This window comes from Macrobrachium rosenbergii, chromosome 5 (assembly GCF_040412425.1).
Source record: "Macrobrachium rosenbergii isolate ZJJX-2024 chromosome 5, ASM4041242v1, whole genome shotgun sequence".
Taxonomy (NCBI): domain Eukaryota; kingdom Metazoa; phylum Arthropoda; class Malacostraca; order Decapoda; family Palaemonidae; genus Macrobrachium; species Macrobrachium rosenbergii.
The window spans coordinates 46,134,677-46,146,493 of record NC_089745.1 but is presented as its reverse complement, the minus strand read 5'-3'; the positions used below and the strand labels follow the sequence as shown (position 1 = coordinate 46,146,493).

Sequence of the window (11,817 nt, the reverse complement as noted above, 5' to 3'; positions counted from 1 at the left end):
GAAGATAAAAGGAAAAGAGAACTGAGCCAATCCCATATTAGACCAAGACATTCCGTTCCATGGGTTTTTCAGAACATCATATTCAGCGTAATCAGATTTCATGACCTTTTAACTTTCCACAATTGAAGTGAGGTCTGTGCCCTTGGGATAACTCGAGGTGTAATCCCCATTTGGAGGGACATGAATAAACATGCAAATGTGCATTTGATGCGATAAAAATGTCTGGAGTTCTTCAGTTCAGGCGTCGCATGAAATATAAATCGAGCATTACCCAAGAGGAAGCTATAAAAATTCTTAATTTACGGTGGAGTTACTACTTCTGCATTCAGGCGAACCTTGGACCTCGACAATAAAAATAAAGGAATTATGACAAAAACATCAGTATTGTTTTTGTTCTCGTATCTGTACGAGGAATTACCACAGTCCACGTAGAGAGAGAAAACGCAGGCTTTTATACATGTATGAATTTACGAATTAATTTCGTGCATGCTCTTATAGTACACATGCATGATAATCTGCAAAATGCATGCGTTGTTTGGACGAAAGTGTGAAATTCATTCATGTATATATTCATAAAACATACGTGTATTAAGAATATAATAAAACATGAGTGCAAATAATTAAAAGACACATACGATAGAAATACATAACGGAAAGTATTACAAATTTACAGGATCGATCATTTAAGAATGTATAAAATAAATACTTATAAATTTTGGTTAAGTCAAGAACGAATATTTAAATAACACAATAACGGAAATGTAAAACTATTCATGTAGTGACAAGTGCACAGGATATGCATACGCCCGTACAAAACACGCTGTTATACGAATGCACAAAATATACTTGTGTATGTAAATATAAGACATGTGCACACACACTATGCTTACGAATGTTTGAAGTACATCCGTGTAGTAATATATACAATGCACAAATTTTAATACGTATAATAAATTTATGTACGGATATATAAAATATATGCATACAAGTAAATAAAATCTAATCTCTCTCTCTCTCTCTCTCTCTCTCTCTCTCTCTCTCTCTCTCTCTCTCTCTCTCTCTCTCTCTATATATATATATATATATATATATATATATATATATATATATAATCAGAAAGCTACAAACGTCCTTTAATATCAATTCACTCTACCTCGGAAGTAATATATTTTCATATATGTTACCGAAGGGGAATTTTTAGTTGATAATAAGTCCACCGTCCGTGGGGTCGAACCAGCGACGGACGAGGAATCAGGACTACAGTGACACACTAACGCAGTCGGCCACAAGAGAGGTATAAGTGAATACCATCTCCCATCAACTCACCCGTCGAACTCAGGTGTTTTGCGTTTGGAGACGATATCCACCCACCTCTGCCATGTTGACCGTGTAGTGCGTTTGTCGCACGTAGCCATATTATGGCTATTTATCACATCACCGTGATTCATATACAATCAGAAAGCTACAAACGTCCTTTAATATCCAATTCACTCTACCTCGGAAGTAATATATTTTCATATATGTTACCGAAGGGGAATTTTTTAGTTGATAATAAGTCCACCGTCCCGTGGGGTCGAACCAGCGACGGACGAGGAATCAGGACTACAGTGACACACTAATGCAGTCGGCCACAAGAGAGGTATAAGTGAATACCATCTCCCATCAACTCACCAGAGGTGGGTGGGAGGTGGGTGGATATCGGCTCCAAACGCAAAACACCTGAGTTCGACGGGAGAGTTGATGGGAGATGGTATCTACTTATACCTCTCTTGTGGCCGACTGCGTTAGTGTGTCACTGTAGTCCTGATTCCTCGTCCGTCGCTGGTTCGACCCCACGGGACGGTGGACTTATTATCAACTAAAAAATTCCCCTTCGGTAACATATATGAAAATATATTACTTCCGAGGTAGAGTGAATTGGATATTAAAAGGACGTTTGTAGCTTTCTGATTGTATATGAATCACGGTGATGTGATAAATAGTCATAATATGGCTACGTGCGACAAACGCACTACACGGTCAACATGGCAGAGGTGGGTGGATATCGTCTCCAAACGCAAAACACCTGAGTTCGACGGGTGAGTTGATGGGAGATGGTATTCACTTATAACTCTCTTGTGGCCGACTGCGTTAGGGTGTCACTGTAGTCCTGATTCCTCGTCCGTCGCTGGTTCGACCCACGGGACGGTGGACTTATTATCAACTAAAAATTCCCTTCGGTAACATATATGAAAATATATTACTTCCGAGGTAGAGTGAATTGGATATTAAAGGACGTTTGTAGCTTTCTGATTGTATATGAATCACGGTGATGTGATAAATAGTCATATATATATATATATATATATATATATATATATATATATATATATATATATATATATATATATATATATATATATATATATATATATATATATATAAGGATGTATGAAATATGTTCCTTTGTACATTTGAGTATGTAAAAAACAATTCATGTACGATCGTATAAAGCATGTACGCATTCGAAATATATAACATATGCGAATAATTGTGTAGTACATGTAAAGCATAAATGTACACATGTATACAAGAAATTCATGTATGGACATTTGAAACAGAAGTGGACAGATATATAAAATTCATTCATGGATCAATGATTATATCAAATATGCATCCAGAGGAATAAATGAAATACTTTTGTGTAGTAATGTATAAAACACGCGTACGAATAATATGTAGAATGCTCTCGTGCACTGTCATATAAACATGCATATATACGTACATGCCTTGTCATTAACTCGTGTGTCCCAAGGTAGGGCTACATCCATCAGTGATACTCTCTGGGATTCTTTATTTACCAAGAGTAGGTTCGTACCAAAATCGTTGTTACAGAGTACCTTGATTTGTTTCGTTTTCCAGCACTTGTACGGGTATTATAATTATTATTATAATTTTTTTCTATATCAGTCATCCTATCCGACTGGGCGGTATTTATAGTGCGGCGTTCCGGGTTGCATCCTGCCTCCTTAGGAGTCCTTCACTTTTCTCACTATGCGCGCTGTTTCTAATAGCACACTCTTTTGCATGAGTCCTGGAGCTGCTTCGGCATTTAGTTTTTCCAGGTTCATTCTCAGGGATCTTGGGGTCGTGCCTAGTGTTCCTATGAGTATGAGTACAGTTTCCACTGGCATATCCCATATCTTTTTATTTCTATTTTCAGGCCTTGATGCTTATCAATTTTATCTTTCTCTCTCCTCTACTTTGGTGTCCCATGGTATTGCCACATCAGTGAGTGATACTTTCTTCTTGATTTTGTCAGTCAGCGTCAAGTCTGGTCTATTGGCACGTATCACCCTATCTGTTCTGATACCATAGTCCCAGAGGATCTTTGCCTGATCGTTTTCTATCACTCCCTCAGGTTGGTGTTCGTACCACATTATTATTATTATTATTATTATTATTATTATTATTATTATTATTATTATTATTATTATTATTATTATTATTATCATCATCCTGAGATAGTTTAACGCAGCCAGTGAATCAAGTCCTCAGTCTGTTATAAGCAAATTCAAAAGGACTTTAGAGAAGTTGGACAGCTAGGAGGGAAGAAAGAAAAAAAGAATAAATAGGGTTGGGGAATGAAAATAAAAAACCCAAAACTGAGTAACGCCGCTGAGAACTCCCATTACTTTCGAGAGGGCATGGACCTGCAAGGCACTCTGTAGGCGTCACCACCGAGGTGCGTAGGTAGATTCTTCTTATGGTGCCTCTGCTTTGAAAAGGACCCTCAAGTTTATGGCTATTGAAAAGTAATAAGGAATGGAGAATAGCCTTATCAATACCGCGTTCCCACCCACAACGCCGCCTAACCGTAGTCGCTAAAAGCTGATGTTATATGTATATACAATATCTTTATTACATACAGACAAACAGATTATACACATACACATATATATACATACACACACACACACACACACACACACACACACACACACACACACACACACACACACACACATATATATATATATATATATATATATATATTTATCTCATAATATATACTGCATATATGCATGTATGTATGTGTAACGACCCGAGTGGGTCGTTATGCAGGGTCTTTAACATACTCAGGACGGGGCTGTCATGACTGACGGCAGAAGCAACAAACAAAGGAGGAGAAAACAACAAAAACAATAAAATGAGCTTAATATTGATTTATTAAGGCAAGTATTTACAAGTGAGTCAGGTCTGGTAAAAAGATAAAAAACATAAGTACAAAAAAAAGCCAAAAGGCAGCACTAAACAAAATCAAGTTAAATAAACAATTAACTTTATAAACAAAAAGTAGCTAAAAAAAGGCAAAATTAAACAACAGCAGGCAGAAAAAAAAAACAAACATAAGTCCTCCATCGGGTCACCAAGACAGCCCTCAGCTGCACAACAGGGACAAGACCCCACAAACCAGAATACCCCGATGGAGACGTCAGGACAGCCTCACGCTGTCATCAAAGATGAGCAGCTCGTGGTCACACGACTACTCATGGTCACACTCCACCTCTACGACGTGCTCCACTTCGTAGGCGTGCTCCAATTTGCTGCTCAAAAACTCGACCAACGTCGACTCCAAAAACTGCCTGCTGCTGCTGCCACTGCCGCTACTCTCGCTGCCCTACCAGACCCGACTGAAGAAAGAAAACGGCAGCTCACCGACGAGAACATCAAAACAAAAAAACTTGAAGGTAAGGAGGCAGCAATCCACAAAGGGAACGAGCGGGGAACCAGCAGTTCCTGCAAAACCATCACTTAACGTGACACCTCCCACCTAAAAGAAAAAAAAGAAGATTATTTTTTTACACTCATGATCCCCTCCAATGCCGTAACAACCCCGCCAGCCAAAACAGAGCCGCCCTGTCACAGTCGCCATTGTAACGACCCGAGTGGGTCGTTATGCAGGGTCTTTAACATACTCAGGACGGGGCTGTCATGACTGACGGCAGAAGCAACAAACAAAGGAGGAGAAAACAACAAAAACAATAAAATGAGCTTAATATTGATTTATTAAGGCAAGTATTTACAAGTGAGTCAGGTCTGGTAAAAAGATAAAAAACATAAGTACAAAAAAAAGCCAAAAGGCAGCACTAAACAAAATCAAGTTAAATAAACAATTAACTTTATAAACAAAAAGTAGCTAAAAAAAAAAGGCAAAATTAAACAACAGCAGGCAGAAAAAAAAAACCAAACATAAGTCCTCCATCGGGTCACCAAGACAGCCCTCAGCTGCACAACAGGGACAAGACCCCACAAACCAGAATACCCCGATGGAGACGTCAGGACAGCCTCACGCTGTCATCAAAGATGAGCAGCTCGTGGTCACACGACTACTCATGGTCACACTCCACCTCTACGACGTGCTCCACTTCGTAGGCGTGCTCCAATTTGCTGCTCAAAAACTCGACCAACGTCGACTCCAAAAACTGCCTGCTGCTGCTGCCACTGCCGCTACTCTCGCTGCCCTACCAGACCCGACTGAAGAAAGAAAAACGGCAGCTCACCGACGAGAACATCAAAACAAAAAAAACTTGAAGGTAAGGAGGCAGCAATCCACAAAAGGGAACGAGCGGGGAACCAGCAGTTCCCAAAACCATCACTAACGTGACAGTATGTCTATATATATATATATATATATATATATATATATATATATATATATATATATATATATATATATATATATATACTATATATATATATATATATATATATATATATATATATATATATACTGTATATATATATATATATATATATATATATATATATATATATATATATATATATATATATATATATATATATATATATTATAATGTATATATATATATATATATATATATATATATATACATACATATGCACGTTGACGAGGATTTACATCAACTTGATAACGATACTAAAACAGCATGAATTAAACACTGAAACGTGTAGGTTCTGACCCTCTTTAGAAAATGAAGGCTAACGCTGTTTGCAGATGTTTTGAGACACCAATTCTTTCGCAATCTCTGAATAACATTACATTGCCCGAAATGGTTAGCAGAGGAAACCCTCCCGATAAATTGGGGTGGGTCCGGATGTGCACCTGCAAGCAGCGGCCAAAAATCTAAATAAATCAGGCAAGGCAAGCACTTATTCGGATATATATATGTGCGCAAGGGAAAATACATGAACTTTACATTACAAACACGGAGCAAGAATATTTTTCTATTTCCATCTTCAACCAGAAGTACACAGTACTGACCTAGGTTCTTTTATCTATAGTTCAGCTGTTTGGTTGAGCGCATACTTACTCAAACGTCAAAATAAATACCTAGCTTATAATCAAACTTCAGCTATCACACCAAAGATTAAAAACCGAGTAATTTGGTCAAGAGGAGAGAGTGGAAGACAACAGGACGTTGAAAATGTCTCATAATTCTTAAATTATGTACTGAATTTAAAGACATCTCTGCAAGCTGACTCATCAAGAAGGAATATTGAAAGAATGTCTAGAAACGCAGGTCTTGCGATGTCGAAAAAATAAACCTGGGCCACATTCGAGATCCATCAAATATCCAATTACCCCTTCCATGGCGTACATATCAACTTGCCCAAAAATTTCACAGAAAGCCATCTCAAACGTTTCGAGCTATATTACGAACTCACAGGCATATTCATAGTCAAAATTTCATCAAGTTCATCAACAATCGCTAGTCATTACTTTCAGGATGCAGAAAGCTTGGTCCACCTATGCCCTCGAACAATACAACATGGAAAACTGGTTATGAATCGATGAGATAAAGACATAGAAAGTGTTGCCTCAGCAGACATTGTTGGAAAATGTGACATGGACATTACGTCAGATGTGTATATATTTAGGGGAGTAAGTTTGTGAATTACAATATCCCTTATTTTAAGTAACGTTTTATTTTGTTGTTTGAGAGTACCTCTGCCGCTGCGCCATAGGTTTTCTTGGGAGGTTTTCCATTGTCGTGGCCAAGGTCCTTTAAATATATTGTGAGGGGTCGGCTCGCCAGTGAGCGAAAATACGTTCCCTTTGCGCATGACGTCACGCTTCGGACAGTCTTCTCAGACAGCACAGATGTAAAGAAAAAATGAGTTTAGTTAGTCAAAACATAAGCATCGTGTTAGATTGCTGTGTTTTTTTCATATTTTTCATTGTGCCTCACCGAGCTGAGTGTGGGCTCCTAAGGGAAAATTAAGTTGTTGTTTTCATGGTCTTTCTTACCGTACTCCTTCAAGTCTTTTGTTTATTTTTATTCATGTCGATAATGTTGTTGAGATGCCGCATTCTAAAAAAAAAAAACATTGATATTTTGGCAAACAACTCAACAACCTCGTCGGGAACACCAACTACAGCAGATTCCATTTCAGCAGCCGTTGTTTTTATGCATTCCGTTCTGGTCTAAGTCCATTGCCTTGAATTGCTGTAAAATTTCTCTAAAAATTTTAGTTTAGAAAAAAGTCGTTTCATGGTGCATAGAGTTTTCCTTCACTTATATAATGGACCCATGTCTCTGACGTCTTGCTTAACAACGTAACCTATATTTAGATATTTAAAGGAAAACTTTTGCACTGCAGATCCACCGATATATCTTAAGGACTCTTGCTCGATAACAGATCCCATTGTGTCTCCTGATTTCTGACATTTAGCGAATTCTCTTTCCTCAGAAGACATTTCATCATTCTTAAGGTCCACGATAAATTCCAGGTTTCTAAAAACTGTTTGTCATACATATTTCATAGGCCAGTTCCCTGTCATGAAAAGATTTATTAGATCTGTTTCCCTCACGTCCAGATGATAACATTTCATGGGATAACGGGTCAAGGTTATAATTTTCTTTGTCGCAGTTTGCCTTATCACTAACAACCTTATCACTAACTACCTAGCAAAAAGTTTTTCAGTCTTCTGTATTTAAAATTAACTGCTTTGGGATGATCACGTGAACTTCTCATCCAAAAAAAACTTTCAAGACAGTCTTGATTTAATCTCCGCATCTTAATAAAAGAAATGTCATGACCTTTATAGCATGTTATGTAGCCCAATCATTGAGCGGCAAGATATCATACTTTTTTGGAATTTGTAAAGGCTATTAAATTTGGGGTTCTTTACCTTCATTCCCAGCATAACATCAATCATTTTTTGTAAAGCACTTTTCTGGCTATCCAAATTTTTAATACACACATTGAACTTCAGGACTTTCTTCGAATCGATTCAGTGTTGTTGTTCTCTCAATTTTCGAGAGAGAGAGAGAGAGAGAGAGAGAGAGATATGGCGTCGTCACGTCGTCGCCTGTAGACACTGATGGTTGATATATAGGTTTTTTGTTTTTTTATCTCGTACAACAGCAGTCGGCCACAACAAAGGAAAAATCGCTTACGCTTGACAGTGCACAAAGAACACGAAAACCATGGAAGTAAAAAAAAAATTGGTTGTTTACAGTGTCTACGATGGTTAATGATATGCTATAAGTGAATACATTCATTAGCCCATTATATACAAATGTGGTTTACGAATGCTTAATTAAAGGTACGGTATCCTGGTCTCTCTCTTGTGCTTCAAGTAGTAGCTTAATAAAAGCTAGACATGGTTCGGCCATGTGTGACTGACGTAGTTGTTTACAACCCTCCTATTCTTACTAGGCCTATGTATCATTAAACAAAAATGCAGTTACATGTTGGTGTACAATAGTTTGTCTCATATTAGCACAGGCTGTGGTTCCTGAACCAGGCACATAAAACCAGTTATAAAGTTTGAGTATATTTGTGAACAAATGTACAGGTAGTTATGAGATGCGATTATATTTTTTAATACATGCAAAAACAAACACCCTGTGATTTTTCGAGACGGAATCTGAAAGCAAAGGGCTTCTTATCAGGGTTTCAAAAGAAACTGATTAAGTCAAGTTGACCACTCCCTAAAACTAAAAAAAAAAAAAAAAAAAAAAAAATAATTAGGGGAGAACTTGACTGTACTTGACAATCACTTACAAAACGTAGTCGTTAAACCATTGCTTTTCTCTCTCTCTCTCTCTCTCTCTCTCTCTCTCTCTCTCTCTCTCTCTCTCTCTTGTGAGAAGAGAAAACTAATACTTTATTAAGCATCGAGAATTAAGAGAAAACAACTTAAGTAATGAAAATACAGCACAGACTGAAGGCATGGCTGCTGAAGTTCATAAATGTGGCACAGGCGGTACTATACACAGTAAATGCAAGGAAGTCAGGGCAAATCTCGGCCACCGTCGCCTACGACTGACGACGTCACAAAGCTCCACCCACTTGCGCGTAGCTCACTGATGAGCAGACCTCTCAGAGTAATTTTAAAGGACCTTGGTCGTGGATTTGAGTTACCTTGCCTAACGGTACCCATAAGTCCACTTTCAATTAATTCATCTCCGTAGGGCTGCAGTGCCGTCAGTACACCTTACACGGTGCACTGTAGGCATCATCTAAGGTTTTTTTGCAGCGTCCGTTAGGTCCCTAGCTGCAACCCCATTCATCCTTTTTACTGTTCATATTCTCTTTCTTCCATCTTACTTTCCTCCCTCTCCTAACAACTGTTGCATAGTGTGACGGCGAGGTTTTCCTCCTGTTACGCCTTGCGAACCTTTTTACTTTCAATTTCCGTTTCAGCGCTGAATGACTCTCTCTCTCTCTCTCTCTCTCTCTCTCTCTCTCTCTCTCTCTCTCTCTCTCTCTCAAGAAATTTACTTTGCATACTCCCCCTCCCTCCCTGACATCAATATATGATTATTCCCAATCCACGGTAACAGCTTGTAAACCTCAAGTCCACTTGTAAAGGCCTTTTACCCTCCTGTTCTGATATTTTTTCATACTTTGAGTATGAGCGTGGGAAGTCCAGTCCTCAAAAGAACCAAGCTTTGGCCGTAACTCTCCCGATTTATTATTCATCTGCATTTGCAATCCCCGTCGTCGTCGACTACTACCTATGACATTTCCAAGCCGTCGATAGCGAATATTGGCAAATTGCAACAGAGAGAGAGAGAGAGAGAGAGAGAGAGAGAGAGAGAGAGAGAGAGAGACTCGTTGCTCGTTCACTGCACTGTGCGAGCAACTTCGTATCCTCAGGAGGATCGATTGCTTGCTCAAGTCCTTCTTCCATACCAGGGACTCTCACTGAGACCATTTCCTATGAAACCTAGATTAATATATTAAAGAAGGTCTCATCTGTAGCCAATCTGGGTCTGTCATGCGTTGACGAAAACTGTTTGTAAAACTGTTTCTTGGTCCTATGAACTACGTACCAAAAGCCTTTTCCTTTCCAACAGAATCTTACAAAACTGTTTTGAAAGTAGTAATGACTTGTTATTAAATTAGTAGGCATTTTACAGTAGATATAACTAACATTTTTAGATTTTAATAGCGTATTTTTTTTTTATCGAATAATTTCTTCTTGATGTGCGTGCGCACGTCGATACGGTTCACATATTATATTCTTCACGGTACTTACATCGTACTTACCCTTCACATCGCGCATAAACGGTAGATTGAATTATTTATGTACGATCCTAGTAAAAGCAATGAGCGTGTTCTCACTCCGAAAGAGAGAGAGAGCACTGGACATCTCCAAGGCGCCAGATATTGTTCTCATAATCGCCGGAGTTTACGTTGCGGTTTTGTGACTTCAGGCAGCGGTTTCCGATAACGCCTCTAAATTTTGCATATTATACGAATCGACTGCCTAAGAATGTTGGGTTGACTTAATAACGGATGGAGATGTAGAGAGGAATGAATGCAGGCGATGTGGTCCTAGATAATGGGACCAGGGTCAAAGAAAGTAATGAAGTCAATATCGTCCTCTGAATGTGATGGTTACTTTTACATAAGTTTCGATTACCACACTGCCTGTCGTGTGAGTTCATGGGTCCGCAGGTGTATCTGGGCATTGAAGGCATTTTATAATCATTCAGTAAGCCATTTGTCCAATCGTTGATGACAGTAAGTAAATGTATTTAAGTAAATAATTGAAAGCTCCTCCTCCTCCTCCTCCTCCTCCTTCTTCTTCTTCTTCTTCTTCTTCTTCTTCTTCTTCTTCTTCTTCTTCTTCTTCTTCTTCTTCTTTGCCACTTGTGATATCATCGCTTTAATAAACCATAACATTATCAAAGACGAATTTACCTTGGGGAGGGAGGGCGGGCGTGGTTAGGACTCATGCCTCGACTGAGTTCTTTCCCCGACCCCTTGAAAAGTTGAGTCCTTTTACATTTATCACTTCCGCTCACGGAAAATATTGAGCACCAACCTTCAACAGCCTAATGGCCTGTCCACACTAGCGGGCATGCCCGTCGGGCACTTCCAGCTGCTTATATTTTCTCTCGCTTCTGAAGCAGTGTTATCAGACAATCGCATCACTGTGGCTCCATACTCGGTCTGTCAATATAGTGGAACGGGTTATGGGAACAGTGTTTGCCCGTCGGGCAGTGCCCGCTAGTGTGCTTTCACACTGCAGTAAAACTTATAGATACACATCACAATAGGATGAATACTAGGCAACCTTGTACAGTTATCCAGCACTTTCCAGAAGGTTCCTTCTCCGCCTAAGGTCGTTGACTCGTAGTCAACCTGTTTGTGATATATATGCCATTAGTTCCTGACGAGTTTTTATGACATGGTATACTGTAGGTTGGACACACCCTGACCTGACTCATAATGATTTGATTTAAGAAATTAAGGGTGCCAAGCTGGGCACTGGGGCACTTTCAGCCAGGCACTGCTTAAGACAGTGAAAAGAGGGAGTTAGAGTGGTCGGGC

General features: G+C 39.0%; 1 protein-coding gene across 3 annotated transcripts in view; it reads left to right on the top strand.

The window, feature by feature from the left end:
* The window catches only part of LOC136838739 (anoctamin-4), a 228,983-nt gene that overhangs the window by 8,498 nt on the left and 208,668 nt on the right, over positions 1 to 11,817 (top strand). The gene's annotated exons all lie outside the window — the stretch shown is intronic.